Source organism: Acomys russatus, chromosome 32, assembly GCF_903995435.1.
Source record: "Acomys russatus chromosome 32, mAcoRus1.1, whole genome shotgun sequence".
Taxonomy (NCBI): Eukaryota; Metazoa; Chordata; class Mammalia; order Rodentia; family Muridae; genus Acomys; species Acomys russatus.
This window is the reverse complement of record NC_067168.1, coordinates 47,012,673-47,029,889: the sequence shown is the minus strand read 5'-3', so window position 1 is coordinate 47,029,889 and position 17,217 is coordinate 47,012,673. Positions and strand designations below refer to the sequence as shown.

Sequence of the window (17,217 nt, the reverse complement as noted above, 5' to 3'; positions counted from 1 at the left end):
AACCCCACACAAACAAACAAACAAACAAACAAATAAATAAATAAATAAAATATTTTAAAAATCCCCTGCCTGAGGAAGTCACAGGCCCTCCTGCTCCTGGCATAGCTACTGCTGTTGTGTCACTAAATAGACAGGATGTGCTGGTCAAATTGCCTCTCAAACCCCTGTGCTCACGCCCCTGGGTTGGTGCCTGTCAGCTTCCTCAGAGAAGCCTCCATGGCAGCAGCTTGGGGGTGGACATGAACAACACACAACTGGTCAAACCGCTGAGAATAAGTAGAGCCCAGGCTGCAGACATCTCCCAGAAAGAGCTAGAAGCTGTGACACCCCTGCGCTTCCTGGTCACAGCACACCTCTGCCAGATGACTACGTGAGCTGGATAAAGAAAGAACAGCATTGCTCTTAAACAGGACCCCAAAAGAACGTGCAGAAGCACCCCGGCTTCTTCAGTGGCCACCTGGCAGCCCTGACATGGAGTTGACCACTTCTTTCCCACCTGTATGGGGATTTGGGATTCGGGATGTGCCATCCACCGCCTTTCTGGAGCAGGTACCTTAGTGGGTGCCAGAGGCCAGTTCCTCATTGTGTTCACCAGCCTGAAGGACAATCACAACGGTTGCACTCCACACTTATCACTACCGGGCCTCCCGGGAGGCTGAGGGCTGCTGTGTGGTCCCTAGCCACCACCAGACCTAGTCCAGAGAGCGAGAACAGCTTGTGCCTACCAAGCTCCCTCTCCTGCGACCCTCATGCCAGGAGCCCTTCCTCTGCTCAGCTGAATGCCAGGCAGACAGGAAACATGCAAAACTTGAAGCCATTCACACAGGCTCCTTAGAAAAGGAGTTAGAATCCAGAACGGAATAAAGCCTGTTTCCAGGCTGTCCACCTAGGCTTGCCCCAGCCCTGTAGCCACCTCTGAGTGAGGATCCGTCTTAGCTGCAAGGTGTCCCCATCCATTTTCTGTAGAGGGGTTGTCTGCCCATAGCAGAGGCTTTGACCTGTGGACTTGACCATGGATCTTCTAGAGCCTAGAATTCATATTACAATTTCTTATCTCTGCCGTCAGGAATCAACCTTTGGGGCTTGCACAAGTTGGGCAGGTGCTCCACCCCTGAGCTCCATTCCCAGCCCAGCATGTTTTGAAACACAAACATAAAGGATGACTGTCAATTGAAAGATAGCTAATGAAAACATTAAAAGTGGGCCTTAGAGTCTGCTCAGCAGTAACAGCACTAGCCGTTCTCATGGCGGACCTGGCTCAGTTCCCAGTACCCACATGGTAGTTCACAGCTGTCTGCAACTCTAGTTCCAGGGGATCTCATGCCATCTTCTGGCTTCCATGGGCTCTGTACACATGCAGCGCACAGATATACATGGAAGCAAAACACTCATACACAAACTATAAAATAACAGTTTTGTTTTTAATTTAAAAAAGAAAGTTGAAATTTGGTCATAGTGAATGTTTGGGGGAATCCTCACCCCAAGTGGCTTCTTCAGAAGCTGTGGGCCCAGGGTGGTGACCAAATTCAAGTCTGGATTAAGCCCAGGAGCAGAGGGCATTTCACACCTTACAGTGACTTCAGGCGGAGCTGTGAGTCTAGGCTGGAACCTCAGCCTGGGCAAGGGGTCACATCCTGCACAGCTTCAGGAGCACTGCAGACATAGGGTGGGGACTGGCTCCAGCTCTGGGTAAGGTCACAGCACGCAGAGTTCTACAACAGAAAGCTGCAGATCCAAGCAGGAGGCTCCCACTAATGAGACAGTACCTGTCCTACAGATGAAAACTGCAGACAGAGCCTCAGGCCCTAAAAACCAGCCCCTCAGGGGGAGACGTACTTCAATCTTACACTAAGGTGGCAAAATAATAATAATAATAATAATAATAATAATAATAATAATAATAATAATAATAACAACAACAACAACAACAAAACAAAACAAAAAAACCAAACCACATTGAAAGGAAAAGGGGAACTGAACTTTAAAAATACAAAGTTTAAAAGAAAAATGCAACCAACTAACTTCAGATATACGTTCAGATAAGCAAGGCTCAGCACAGAGATATAAACAACGTGAAAAAAACCAAAACCTATCTCCTCCTCAAACAACCACCCCTGATAGCCACACCTATGAAAGTGACCTGGAAAAGCTATCAGACAAAGAATTCAAAAGACCAAATTGTATGATCAGGCGAGTCGAAAAAGCCACAAATAAACTCCAAGTGAATGAAGAAGAAGAAGAAGAAGAAGAAGAAGAAGAAGAAGAAGAAGAAGAAGAAGAAGAAGAAGAAGAAGAAGAATGAAATAAAGAATCAACCCCAGATATGAAAATATAATTTGACAATTTGATATAGACTTGCTGAAGGAAACGCAAAGTGAAAAGATGCTGGAAGCAAAAAATTCAACGAGATAAATAAAGCGGAAAGCCACACCAAGAGAACGGGTCGTGAAGAAAATAGAACCAGGAATGGGGCTGGATTCCTCTGTAAAGATGAATGATCTTTTGGGTTTTTGTTTTTATTTTTTCGAGACAGCCTTGGCTGTCCTGAACTCACTTGATCTGCCTGCCTCAGCCTCCCTGAGTGCTGGGATTAGAGGGCATGTGCCACCATGCCCAGCTAAATGACCAATCTTAAATTAAACCAAAGATACATTTAAAGAAATATGAACAGAAATTAGGATACCAGGAAGAGCTTTAGGTTACGGGTGCAGAACAAGAAGAAAGCCACAGCAAAGGCTTCAAAACTACTTTCAGTAAAATTGTAGAAGAAAATTTCCAAAACCTAAGTGGAAGAGGTCTATAATCACACCAAATGGAAAAGAGCATGGCACAGTCAAAACATTAAAAACACACAGTAAAGAAAGGAGGCAGAGAGGGTGGAGTGATGGCTGCGCTGTTAACAGCACTGGCTGCTCTTGTAGAAGACTGGGATCAATTCCTAGCATCAACATGGTGCTTTACAACCAAGTTCAGGGAGGTCTGGTGCCTTCCTCTGCAGGCACTGCAGGCCTGCGATGTACATACATGCATACAGGCAATACTTACATAGTAAGATTAAATAAAAAAATTAATTCTTCAATAGAGAGGTCAAGCCACTTATAAAGGTTGTCCTGTCAGACCACCATGTGATCACCTGACACAAACTTTTAAAACTGAAAGGGCCTAGAAAAATGTGTTCCAAGTTCTAGAAGATTATAACTGCCAAGCTAGACTATTATACCCAGCAAGATTATTTATTAAAATTGAAGGAGATCACTGGGCATGGTGGCACGCGAGGCAGGCAGATCTCTGTGAGTTCCAGGCCAGCCTGGTCTACAAAATGAGTCCAGGGCAGCCAGGGCCAAAACAGAGAAACCCAATCTTGAAAAAAAAAAACCAAAGAGAGAGAAAGAGAGAGAGAGAGAGAGAGAGAGAGAGAGAGAGAGAGGGAGGAAGAAGGAGGAGGAGAAATAAAACCTTCTTGTGATAAAAATCAGTTAAAGGAATTTACAACCAGTGTCCCAGCTCTACAGAGGATCCTACAGGAATATTCAGCCTGAAGATAACAAAAATGTCAAAGAAGTCACAGGGAATAAATCAACAAGGCCAGAATAGTCTATCAAAGGAGATCAAAGAAAACACCACAAGACAGCAGGCATTAGTATGAACATTTCGGTAATGACTTAATATTAGTAGTCTCAGTTCCTCAATGAAGAGACGCAGACTAGCAGAATGGATTAGAGAACAAGACTCATTGGTTTGCTGCCTCCAAGAAACACACAGCTCATGACCAATGGCAGACACCACCGTAGAGTGAAGGATGGCAAAACGTGTTCCAGGCAAACGGAAGCAAGAAAGAGGCAGGCGGGGCCATTCCAAAGTCTGACACAATAGGAGAGATAAGGAGGGCATTTCAAACTCATTAAAGGAAAAGTCCACCAATGTGAGATTACAATACTAAACACGTATACACCAAACACAGGGGACACTGTCAAATCCAACACCACCCAACACAGACTGCTCCCAACGCAGCGGTGATGGATGTGTGCAATACCCTACTCTCGCCAGTAGAGAGGTCACCTGGACAGAAGCTAAGCAGAGAAACATTGCAAGTAAATGACATAATAAACCAAATGGACTTAACAGACGTCTTTCTGCTACTTTTCTATTGCTGTGGTAAAACACCATGACCGGGAAATTTATAAAAGAAAGCGCTTAATTTGGCTTATGGTTGTGGTTAGAAAGAATCCATGATGACGGAGTGAGGACAGAGAGAGAGAGAGGAGATGAGGAGGAGAGAGGAGAGGAGGAGAGGAGAGAGAGAGAGAGAGAGAGAGAGAGAGAGAGCGCAAAGCACCCTCCCCGTGACACACCTCCTCCAACAAGGCCACACCCCCTAATCCTTGCCAAGCAGTTCCACCAACAGGGGACCAAGCAATCAAGCATCTGAGCCAATGGGGCCATTCTCACTCAAACCATCACAGCATCTACATAACATTCCATCCAAACGCCAAAGAATTCACATCCTTCCAGCAGCCTGCGGAACTTTCTCCTAAATTGACCACATATTAGAGCTCAAAGCAAGCCTCAACAAATATAATCCTCCACCCATGCACATACAGGCAGCGCTATGTTGGCTCAGTGAGTTTAAAAAAACAAAACAGAAAAGTGTGTGTGTGTGTGTGTGTGTGGGGTTACAGGTAAGGAGTTGGAGGAGAGGAAAATGTGGGGAGGGATTTTATCTAAACATTGTATACATGTATGAAATTCCCAAACAATGTCATTAAACATTTGGTTATTTATGTGTTTCTTGTCCATGTGACACAGAGCAGGACCCAGTGGTGGGTAAGAACTCAGGGATTTCCAGACGAGCGGCCCCTACTTTTGCTTTCTGTGCTTTCAGTGACTTGGCAGCATGGTGCCTCAGGCTCAGCGTGGTGCCTCCTCTGACTCAGCATGGGGCCAACCTCTGCTCAAGGCTGTGTCACAGTGTCCAAGTCATTCACTTGGTTTCACCTTTTGGAAGGCATGTTGCCACCTCACACCACCTGAGACGAAGAAAGAGCCAGGGTATTGGGTGGGGTGGGGGGATGAGGCAGACGGAAAGTCAGATAATGTTTTACTGCGTGTGTTGTTCTCTTATTGGTAACGTCTCACTACTGTGCTTGACTTATAAGTTAAACCTTGCCATAGGAATGTGAGACCGGGTGCGCTGGCTCTAAGCCAATCCATATTGTGTAAAATATCCGCTTCCAGGCTGCGCCTTGCCCTGAGGGACTCCATTTGCGCCCCCCTACTTGAGTTGAGTGTCATTGCAGAGGCAGATGACTTTGCACTCTCCTGTGCATGTTGACACCACCACCACCTGTCCAGCCAGTACCCAGGACGCACAGACTAATAACTTATTCCTAGAAGTAAAAAGTGACACCTATACATCGATCAAAATGGATTGGGATATTGTGAACACACGGACGGCTTAAATACCTACCAGAAAAACAAGGCCTGAGACTTCATCCAACACAGCAGACCATCAGGAGTCGAACACTCACCTGTGCCCCATAAAGAGAAGGATGCCTACCTGTGGGATGGTCCCGTGGCCCATCATCTGACCTCACAGTGTGCATGTCAAGGGACCAACCGGCAGAGAATTTCCCAACTGCTCCTGCAGCTTTCTTGCTCAACTCAAGCCCGCAGCTTGGTTCTGTTCTCACAGTTCTCCCCCTGGCTTCCCCACTCTCTCATCCAAACACCTGCGATGACTCTCTTATCTATACCAGCTTTGCCTTGGCCTCCAGCAAGCCCTCTTTAATCCGTTCACAGTTATTTTCCAGCCCATACACACACTGTTGTGTTAAGGTATGATCTAAGAGATAATATTAGCAATTAAGATGGAAATAAAAGCAAATGTGATCGCCAGTGGCGGCCATCAAGGGGAATCTGGATGATTAGGTCAGTTTCAGGCAGTGAAATCAAATGTAATTTGCGCATTTGTTATTCACTGAATTCTGACACTGCGGAATGTCTGTGGCACAGCGTGCTCACTACAGTGTGTTTGGTTCTGTGTGAAGTTTCAGGCATCCATGAGGAGCCCTGGACAGCAGAGCCTCTGTAGAACAGGGCTTCTTCTGGACCGGTGATGAAGAAGTCTCCAGTGGGGACAAAGCCGCAGCTGTGGCTCGTGGTCATCTCCTTTCATGTAGGAGAAAATGCTAAATAAAGTGGCCGGTTTCTCAGTCAAATATGGGAACCCTCTGCGTTTCATTTGGGTCTTTCAGGAGGTTGGTGGTGCCAGGGCTAAGATCATATCCATGAGAATCTGCTCGAAGGTTGGACGCTTTCTCGGGCCTCAAGGCTCCATTAGAGACCCTTGCCCTGCCCAGGCTGGCTGCTGGTGAGCCGAGAGGGTTGAGGACCTGCCAGCACATGGAGCTGGTCCACAGATGCTCCATGGGAGACCTTGGAGAAGAACAAGAGGCTCCAGCCTTAACATATAGAGGTGCTGCGGCTTTAGGGGAGAGGCAGGGTGGGGCTGGGACAGAGGAGCCCTGCAAACAGGACCCTGAGAGACCAAGAGCAGGGGCCTCTTCCTGGATGGTTTGGTGGAAGCTCTGCACCCCAAATGGAGAAGAAATGGTGGGGGAACTTTGTGCGGCAGAGCTCTTTGTACTGATTGAAGGTGGGGGGGTCACCCAGGCAGAAGCCATGGAGCTAAGACAGCCCCTGATATCAGCTGATGTCAGAGCCCTCCGAGGAAGCTCCCACTGCAGTGCCGGTAGAAGCGTGTCAAGGGGGCTGGTCCACTCTCTCTCTTGGCCAACCTGCTTTCCACCTTTGCTAACTTTGCAAGTCACCCATGGAAGGTCTCCGGATCACTCTGCCTGTTCTCCCTCCTCAGTCCTAGGCAGCCTGGAATGACATTAAGGAGCAAGGGCTGTGCGTTCAGTAGCTGCACCAGCCCTTACGCTCAGCTGCCCAGGAAGTTGCTTCCGTAATCTGCACTGTCTATTCTGGGCCTTTGTTCCAACTGCAGAATATGCATTCCTAGTGGCTTCCCAAGCCCAGTGCTTATGATGGACTGACCACAGGCCTGAGAGCCAATGCCAGGCATGGAGGGTGTTCTGAACTCTGACCTCCAGGAATGACATGGCATTGCTGTTTGAAAGAGAGAGCTGCAGGGCTTAGCCAAGGAGCCCTCACATAACTGTGACTATTAGCATTTATTCCCTTGGGGGCTGCGGGTGGGGCTCGGTTGCTAGAGTGCTTGCCTAGCATGCTTGAAGCTCGGGTTTGGTCCTTAGGACTCACAAACTCGGCATGATGTAATCCCAAATCTGCACAGGCAGAGGCATGATGGTGAGTGCTTGCAATTCTAAGTCTGCACAGGTGGAGGCAGGAGGGTCAGGCATTAAGGATTATCCTCAGATGCATATTGAGTTCAAGACCAGCCGGGCCTACGTGAAACTCTATCTATAAAACCAAGAAGTAGAGGCTAGTGTGAGATGATGGCCCAGTCATTAAAAGCACTGTCGGCTCTTGCAGAAGACCTGGATTCACTTCCCAGCACACACATGGCAGCTCACAACTGTATAAACTGACAACATGACTGCTATGGTGTGGTCTAGGGGAAAGTTTTTATTGTAGATGTAAGAGAGAGAACAACCAGAGGCATCTGGGAGAGTCCAGAGTAGAGAGAAAAAGTAGTAGACTAAATATGGACCTAGCCGTGAGAGAAGAAGGAACAGGGCTAAGGAGAAAGAGAGAGAGAGAGAGAGAGAGAGAGAGAGAGAGAGAGAGAGAGAAAGAGAGAGAGAGAGAGAGAGAGATACAGACAGACAGACAGACAGACAGACAGACAGACAGAACATTTGGGAGGAGGTAGGGGAGACCAGGAGGCCAGCATGGGCTTGAAATGCGTGACAGGAACTTGTGGTGCTGAGGGAGCCAGACAGTCAGCACACGCGCTATGGCGTGCTAATAGGCACCACAGCGAGCCATTTGTTTCTTCTGCCAATGATGGGAGATTTTGGTAGAGGGGAACCAGCTTCTCAAGCTCCTGAGGAATGCTGGCTTCTGTCTCACTGCCAGAATTTCAGGAAATGGAGTCTGCTTTGGACCCAGCAGTAACCATCTGTAATTCAAGTTCCGGGGGGGTCCAGTGCCCTCCTCTGCTCTCTGTAGACGTGAGGCACACATGTGGTGCATCTGTATACAAGCATGCCAAACACTCATGCATGTAAAATAAAATTAATAAAACCCTAAAAAAAAAAAAAAATCAAGCAAGCAAAAAGAATTGCCTTGTAGAAAGTGGGAGAGCCATCAGAGCGTAGTTGGCAATTGCAGCTCCACCGTCCATCCACCAGGCAAGCAACCCTCGCTACCCGCACCTACACTGGGAGGTGCTCAAATGTTCTGGCACTGATGGGAAGTCCACTGATTCAGCATTTGGGAATTGTCTTTCATGCTGAGGTGGACACACAGCTGTCCCAGATGCTTGTAAGTAACCCCAGAAACCCACCAGGCATTCCAAGCTGGACTGGAGAGGATTGTTTCTTTGCTAACCCTCTCTAACTGGGGCAAGTAGACAACGAGGTCCCACCAAGAATTCATACAATGGAATGGAGCAGGGGGTTCCAACCCTCCTTCAGTTGTGGGGTTCTCTCCTGCTTTGTCCCTTCATCTCTGTAGAGTTCCTGGGCACGGCTGTTGCACATGCACCCCCTCCCCAGCCTCCTCTCACATCTTTACAGCTAAGTGTGGGGACAGACCCTCTGCCCCGTGGCTCCTGGGACTCATGGCCTTGTCCTTCTGCCCACGTTGGGTTTCATATGCAGGTTTAAGAAGCTGGGGGGGGGGGTCATTTCTCCATGGTCTCCTGTCTTCTTGAGGGCTAATCCCGAAGGAAGCTCCCTAGCTCCCAGGTCTGTTCTGTGGGGGATGTTTGCATACTCTGGGGCCGAGAAGAAGTGCAGGTAGCTGACTGTAAAAAGTTACAGGGCTGTCTTGATGGGGGAGGGGGTGCATAGGAGATCCAGGTGGGGGCACACCCTCATCCTTTTCCAATAGTCTCTTCTGGTGTTTTCATGTCTATGCTTTTGGGGGGTCCCCAAGTACATCTTTGTGGGCAGGTCAGGGGACAGGACACAGGTTAGCCCTGGACACAGGTGGCTCACTCAAGGAAGAAGGGAAACTGAGGTAGCCTGCTGTGGGCAGCATCTGAAGGGGCTGGAGTGCAGAGGGGCAGGACAGAAGGGAGCTAGCCTGAGTGGGGTGGAGGAGGCAGTAGGACGTCCCATAGGTGGCACCGGAACAGGGGAGGCATTGAGGCTGCACGGGGCAGGCAGGACACGATGGGAGGGAGGGAGGGAAGGAGGGAGGGAGGGAGGAGGAGGAGGAGGACAGGGCAGCATTGAGACAAAAGTAGAGGCTTAGATTTTGGCAGGCTGGCTGGGCCCCAGCTCTGCCCTACTGAAGCCTGGGGCATTTCCTCCTGTGGAGGCCACCGGGAGAGCCGGTCCAGCCAGCAGTCTTGGCTCTGGGGCATCTTACTGGCACTCCAGCAAGAAGCCATTGTCCTCTCTTATTCCAGTGGGATTGGCCACTCTGAGGCTCAGGGTCCTGGTGCTACAAAACCTAAGGGCTTGTAAATCGTCAGACACAGGACAGATATAGGACAGTCCAGGTGCAGCACTTGCGAAGCCTGGTTCAGTCTGCCCCAGCTCTCTATGTTTGCCTGGCGGGTGCTGTGTTACAAGATCTCCCACCGCCACTTCCTCCTCCTTCTCTCCTCGCCCTCATTTCCTTTCTCCATCTCCTCTTCCTTTTCCTCTTCCTTTTCCTCTCTTCCTACTTCCTCCTGTTTCTTCTCCTCCCTTTCTCCCTCTCTTCCTCTGCTCTCTCTCTTCTTCCTCTTCCATCTCCTTCTCCCTTCGCAGCCTCTTTTCTCCCGTTGTGTCTTGGAAACACTGTGTAGCCTGGGCTAGACTATAATTTTCCATCTTCCAGGTTCTGCCTCCCAAGTACTGGGATTACATGCCCAGCATTCTAGTTCCATTTTGCACAGCCTGATGCTCTGCACCCGAGTCTTGTGTTGGCCGCTGGGGCCATACAGTCCAGTCCACTGAGTCACCGTTTCCAAAGCGCTCCTCAGCACTGCTCAAGAGTCTTTGCATCTCTGTAAAATATGACACCTCGTTCTGTTGTCCCCACAATAGCACTGCTTGTATAAATACTGTCTCAATGGATCCCAGCCTCCACAGTGCCAGGACAAGTCTGGGTCAAGGTCAACACTTGCTTTGAGTCTAAGCCTGAGTGTGGAGCTCTGATTCCTTGGGTTGGAACTGAGAATGCTTTTGGGTTTTTTGTTTTTTGTTTTTTTGTTTTTTGTTTTTGTTTTTAAATTTTTTTCTTTTGTTCTGTTTTTTTTTTTCAGGTTCATCAGTGAGAAATGATCAGATTGTGTTCAGAAGCAGCATAGATCTTTCCAGAGCCTCATGAATGCAGAGTGACCGGGCCCTGGTTCTCTCTGTGATACGCAGGAAGCAACAGCTGACAGCACATCTGTATGTTCCCACTCAGAGATGATGCTCTGCCTGTGGAGGATAAAAGTAGGGCCTGCCACCTGCAGCTGCTCAGCACCGCCACTTCCCTTTGGGCCCAGAGGGGAGTGTCCTGACCTCCACCAGCTGGGCTGCGCCTGATCGCCACTCACCTACAGTAGGGTGACGGGGCAGACAGGTCTTGTATAACTCAAGAGGAATGCTGGTGGGCTGGGGCTTTCTTGCAGCATGACAGTAAGTGCAGAGGCAACAGAGGTGTGATCTGCCGGCAGGGGCCAGACCCAAGTGAGTGCTAGGTCTGGACTCTTCTGGGCCCACATATGCGTCCATTATGTTGATGGGAAAATCACATCTGGAAGAAGCAACGGGACACAGGGAAGATCAGGTGGTAAATCGGGGCAGGTGGTCTTCAGAGCCTGGTTCTCTCTTGTGTGGTTGTCTGGCCGTCTTTTTCTGGTTCCACATCCTCCTTGGGAAATGACACGGAGAGATGGGGGCAGGGCTTAGTTCAGTAGCCTTCTGGAGCTTCTAGAGGGCTGTGCTTGGGAGCAGGTTGAGACCTTAGTGTCTAGTGGAGAGTGGGTTAGCCTTGCACGCCTGCCCACAGATGTGAGCGTAGAGTGGGACGATGCAGGGGGACAGGCAGGTGACAATCTAGTCAGAAATGAAAAGTGTCAGTCCCTACGTTATGGTTTGGGTCTGAGTCTGGGTGCAGGAGCCCTCTTAAGGCAGCTATGCTCAGCCCGTTGTCTTCCATAGGCCAGCTGAGAGAGGAGTTAACAGCTGAGAAAGATGTAGTCTATGTGGGTGCGTCCCAAAGAGGAACAAATCAAGGTCTCTAGTGAGCCTCACAAGTTCATCTTCAGGGTCCTGACATGGGGTGTAGAGTTTACATAGAAGGCCAGCGGTGTGCCCAGCTAAGCAGCTGACCTATCAATCCTGGCTCTGATCTGTCCTACGAGGCAGTCTGAGAAGTTGTCATGGCCCCATGAAGTCTGGTCCCAGAGATGTAGCCCCTTCCTCCTCCCAGCATAAGGCTCCTGGAGAAAGTGCAACCTTGTGTCTCTATAGTCTGACAGCCAGGAGGAGGGACTCAGGTGTCTCTAGAATATCTTCCGTCAACACCTCAGCTGCTGGGAGAGTCTGTCGGCCCACCTCTGCTGACCTTCAGATCTTCGAAAGCCAGACAGCACTCAGAGTGCGACTGGTCTGTGGACAGCTTCTCCAGAAGTGTAGGACTGCAGGACACACCTTCAAACCCATCTTCCCAGCAAAGCCAGAGGGTGTTCTTCTCTGGTTAACAGGGAACTATGCTGAAGTTATAGCTGGACTTAAAGCCTCTCCCCCTCATCACCATCCTGTGGCCCTGGAGGAGGGCTGGACTTCCTGTGAGATGGTGGGGGTCCCCATGACAACTGGGATCCCACACTGAGGTGTGACATCTGGCTGGCATGTTGGAGCAGAGGCAGACCCTAAGCCCTCGGGCTGTGGGCTGAGGCCCAGGTCATCTGACCTGGACAATGGACACCCACATGTGGCCTTGCTGAGCAGTGTTCTCTGGCTTGTCACCTGCAAAGGAACACAGTACTTGCAATTGCATAGTGGGCTTTCCTTGGAGCCTGAAGTGGCTGGAAGTAGCAGGTGTGAGTCAGGTGTGTCATGGGGTGAGGGACTGTGCCTTGCTGCCAAAGGCCCAACTGGGAGGAGGGAGAGACAGGTCCACCCTCCCAGAAGTCTCCTCCCAAGGTCAGAGTGCTCCTCACCACCAAAGCAGCCTCTTTGTATTCCATAGTGAGAGAGAAGGATGCCTGGGACGGACAGCTGCCCCTGGACACCTGCTCCTAACAGGTTCCTTGTAGAAACTAGATGGCACTGGCTTGTCTAGGAACAGAGGGGGTGGAGCTTTGTTCTGAGGCTTGGGGTACATATTAGTAGATGAGGCCCCTGGAGTGTTGATCTCCTGGAATCTGAGGCAGTTCAGGGCGTGCTGCAGTATTCCCAATAGCCAGCCAGTTTGGGGAGCAGGTGGGAGATTTTATTCAAGGGCCAAGTAGTAGAGAACTGGGTCTCACTCTTGAGACACATCGTCTGCCCAGCAGGCCTGGGGCTGGATCATGTTTGGTTGTGCTGTGCAGTAGGCATCACCAGAAGCTGCCTCTGTCTTTCCTGATTTGATCATGGTTGTCTCTATTACGGCACCACTGGTGTTACCGCAGATGTCAGAGTCGGAGCCTGGACCCTGGCAGCCCAAACACGCCAGGCTCAGCCACCTTCCTCAACACTGTCGTTAAACAAACAGCAGTGAAAGCAGGGGAAGGAAGTTATTAAAGTGACCAAGTTCCTGATGATGCCGCTGACTGTAATTTGCAGTGGTACCGATGACTGCAGACTCACAGTTGAGAAAAAGGGACAGGGTAGGCTTCTGTGACAACCCCTGCCCCACCCTTCACCCACCAAAAAAAGCCACAGCCTAGACAGGAAATCATGGAAGGGAACTCTTTAAAAAAAATGTGATAAGGGTGCTGAAGTGTGGCTCTCCACAGCTGATGGCTGCTGGTGCTGTGTGCGTGGGGAAGGACTCAGCTCTTCTTAAGGAGCAGGCTACTGGGAGTTCGACCGTGCTCCAGTGGGCATGAGTATATGGACAACACAAAATAGACTTATAGTTCTTCCTCTTCTTCTTCCTCTTCTTCTTCCTCTTCTTCTTCCTCTTCTTCTTCTTCTTCTTCTTCTTCTTCTTCTTCTCCTCTCCTCCTCCTTCTTCCTCCTCTTCTCTTTGTGGAGGGTGTAGCTCACAGGAATGGAGGAAATGGTTCTGGGAGGACTGGGGAGTGAGTGTGATCAGGGTACATGCTGTGAAATTCCCAAATAGTCAATAAAAATATTATGCTGGGAAAATGTGGCCACATTGAGAAGAGGTTCAGAAGATGCCCCTCCCCCATAAGTCAAAATCTGGGGTCCTGACAGGAGGTCCAGGTTTAAATAGAAGGCCAGAAATATGCACCACTAAGCATATGACACATCATTATCCGGGTTCTAGGCTGCAAACCTCAAAACTGTGTGAGATCTCTTCCCGGGACACAAGCTCTCCTCTGGATAGCTCTTGGCTCCCAGGCTTTCTCTACCCGAGCATAACAGTCTTGAATAGATTATAATTTCTTGAGATCCATGTCTCTAAAGTCTGAAAGCCAAAAGCAGTGGCATAAATATTTTTCTTTACATTATCTTTGCTTTAGCCAGGACAGTGACATTGTGCAAGTGTGTGTGCTCGTTATAATGTTATAAAGAAGAGACTATAAAGATGCCAAAGTCATCAAGAGTGTCAGCATAGCTTTGAAACCAGATGGAGTCAGTCTGGAGCGCCATTTGCTGCCAGGGACTGCATGGTGTCAGCAGCCTACCATGGCTGGGGGCTCCTACGGCTGGGAGTTCCGGCACCTTTGCAAGCCAGAAGCCCCGCAGGCAAGGCAGGGGAACCTGACATGCCTATGACTACCATGTAAAACTGAGTATATTCTCAGTAGGCAGCTAGCCCAAAAGCTTAGACTGTCAACAGAGCGCGCCTGACACCTGTGACAGAGATTTCCCCACTGTGTTGCAGCTCATCTACTTCCTGTCCCCACCAGTTTAACTGTCAGATTTATGACTTACTTTTGGGACTATAAAAGCTAATGTGACCCATTCCATGCTGGACTATGTCGTTTTGGGCAATCCTAGACCGTGTTCTCAGGCTGCGGCCACTCATTTTTGGCTCAGAACAAACTGAGCTGCTGTGTGGATTCTGTGCCGGGAACAGCCAGTGCGTTTCACTGCGGATCTGTCTCTCCAGCTTCCTACAGAACCCAGACCTTGAGGCTTGGCGGTAAGATCTTTAATCTGAGCTCCCGCTTCTCAGGAGGCATTCGCTGTGCTTGGATGTAGCTTCAGACCAGCGTGAGCTCGTCTATTTAGGTCGGACCCGCTTTCAGTATACCATTCTGGCTAAAGCAGAACACTGACTTTTTATAGAGAGATGGCGTTGTAGTTGGTTTTGTTTTGCCATAACAAACTTCCAGGGCTAAGTTATTTATAAAGAAAAGAAGTTCAGTTAGTTCATAATTCTGTTGGCTTGAGGTGCCAAACAGCCTGGGACTAGCATTGGTATAACATGGGGAGGGGGGAGGGAGGTGGGGGCAGGGGGAGGGGGCTATGGGAACAGCAGCATGCAGGATGGTCCACGCCTGTGAGTGGCCTCACTTGGTATAAATATTCTTGTGAGGGCTAACCCAGGCTCAAGAGTACTTTCTCAATCCCTAGAGACAGCGCTTCCATGACCCATCAGTCACCCTTCCCCGTGTCCTACTTCTTAACGCCCCTCCTCCCCTCATTATTGCCATATTGAGGACCAACTTCCTAGTGCATGAATCTTTGGGTGACACATACATGAAGCACATGCCCACCCTAGCCATGGGTGGTGTAAGATTTGGCCCACTGACACCTGACCAACGGAAAGTTTGGTATTGCGATGACCTGAATGGCAGTGTCCCCCATAGCTCACGCATTTAAGTGCTTGGTCTCCAGTTATTGCTGGTGGTTTAAAGGAGAATGGCTCCCATAGGCTCGTATGTTTGCATGCTTGCTCCCCCAGTTAGGGGAACTTTTGAGGCAGGATGAGGAGGTGTGGCCTCATGGGAGGAGGTGTGGCCTCATGGGAGGAGGTGTGGCCTCATGGGAGGAGGTGTGGCCTTGTTGGAGGTGTGTCACTGGGGTGAGCTTTGGAGGTTTAAAGCCTAAGGTCTCTCTGCCTGCTGCCTGTGGATCAGGATGTAAAGTTCTCAGCTACTGCTGTAGCCCCATGCCTGTCTGTTTCCCCACCATAATGATTATGGACCAGCCCTCTGAAACTGTAGCAAGCCCCCTGTTACATGCTTTCTCTTATAAGAGTTTCCTTGGTCATGGTGTCTCTTCACAGCGATAGAAGAGTGAGTCAGATAGTGAGTGTGGTTTCAGGAGATGTGTAGGCGTGGCCTTGCTGGAGGAAAGCTGTCACTGGGAAAAGAAGCCTTTCCTGCCATTCCCAGGGGCTTTCTCTCTTCTTCACCTCACGCTCTGGGAAAGGGGAGTGAGCTCTCATTGGCCAGCTCTGCCTGCTGCCACACCTCACCTTCACGAATCCTTAAAAGCTGAAACAAACACACGGTCATGGTGTCTTATCACAGCAGTGGTACAGTAATATAGGCACCAACTCAGGCTGTCTTGCTGTGAGCCAGAGTTTGAACTCAGATCCCCACTGACATCAGAGCAGGCCAGCTCTCTCTCTCCCTCTTCCCCTGTCTCTCTTTCCCTCACCTCTCTTCATGCTGGGAACTGAACCAAGGAACTTGCACATGTGTCCATTCTGTCACTGAACTAGTCCCTGCTGCAGGGGCTGGGCGAGCTCACTCTCCACTCGGTTCTGATGAGGCGTACAGTGGTGATGTGGGTTTCTAGCTTTCCCTCACACAGCCTTCTTCAGGCTCTTTGCTGCTGGGCACAAGTGGAGGCTCCACTCTCAGTGAGGCCTCACTGCCACCAGAGATGGGAGGGAAACGGAATGGTGTCGACTTCCATCTTGCAATGCCTCTATGGGTTTGACCGACACAGGGTAGGGCTGGTGGTTCAGTGCCCACCAGGACCTGGCTGACACCAAGGGAGGAAGTGAAAGCTCCTGGTGTCGAGTCTTATTTTGCACCATCTCATTAAGTCTCGCGGCTGTGTGGCAGCTGAGGTTCTGTTCCGGCTGGATGCTACCTTTTAGGGGAGTTGGAGTGCTGCCTGCTTCTGCCAGTTGAGAGGGGACTATTAGCTCCCTGTTCATTCTTACTAATGTCACCTAACACGATGACCCAATTGTGCCTGACTTCCGTGAAAGGAGAGGGTGGGTGGCACTCCCCCTCCTCCCTGAGCAATTCTGCAGAAACTGCCAAGGGCAGGTTGCGTTTGGCTGCAGTAAGGGAAGTATTGCCAAAGTGTCCTATTGTGAAGCCACTTTTAGCCCCTGGTCCTCGGGCTACAGACAACAGGGTGTTTCTTAGAACTGTGTGCCTGTGCTGCTGACGGTTCTGGGTTGGAAATGTTTGTAGCACCCAGTCCAGGAGATCCAAGAGCCAATGAGACAGGCCAGTGGACTCACTGTGGGCTGCGTTCCTCAAGTTCACCTTTCAGATTCTCCCTAGTCTTTCAATCTGTTCAGTGTTTCTGTCATTAAAGAGAAGATGGAAGGCTGGAGGGCTGGAGGGCGGGAGGCCTGTCTCAGCTGCTCTTCCAGCGGACCACTGTTCAATCTCTGCATCCATATGGTGGTTTACAGCTGTCTCTAACACCAACCCCAGGGGTATCTGACACCTTCTTGTGGCGTCCCTGGGTACCAGGCACACATGTGGGACACAGACATACATGCAGTCAAAACACTCATGACAGACTGGGGAGGAGACGGTGGCTCCATCTTTAGAAAGCTGCATGGTTGTGTGTGTGTGTGTGTGTGTGTGTGTGTGTGTGTGTGTGTGTGTTTTACATGAAGCATCTTCCTCCACGTTGGCCAGGGAAGCTTCTCTCTGCAGAGACTCAGAACTGGCCAAAGAGGAAAACGCCTCCAAGGCTCAGCAAACACAGGAGGGTGTGGCAGAAAGAATGTGCGAGTCGGAGGATGGGGAACAGGGCCATG

General features: G+C 49.9%; 1 protein-coding gene across 1 annotated transcript in view; it reads right to left on the bottom strand.

Annotated features, from left to right (window-relative positions):
• The window catches only part of Ss18l2 (SS18 like 2), an 89,872-nt gene extending 79,104 nt beyond the window's left edge, over window positions 1-10,768 (bottom strand). The window contains exon 1 of the mRNA XM_051140306.1: window positions 10,765-10,768. The gene's annotated coding sequence lies outside the window, so the exon portion shown is untranslated. The remainder of the gene's footprint in view (window positions 1-10,764) is intronic.
• Between the last annotated feature and the right edge of the window lie 6,449 nt (window positions 10,769-17,217).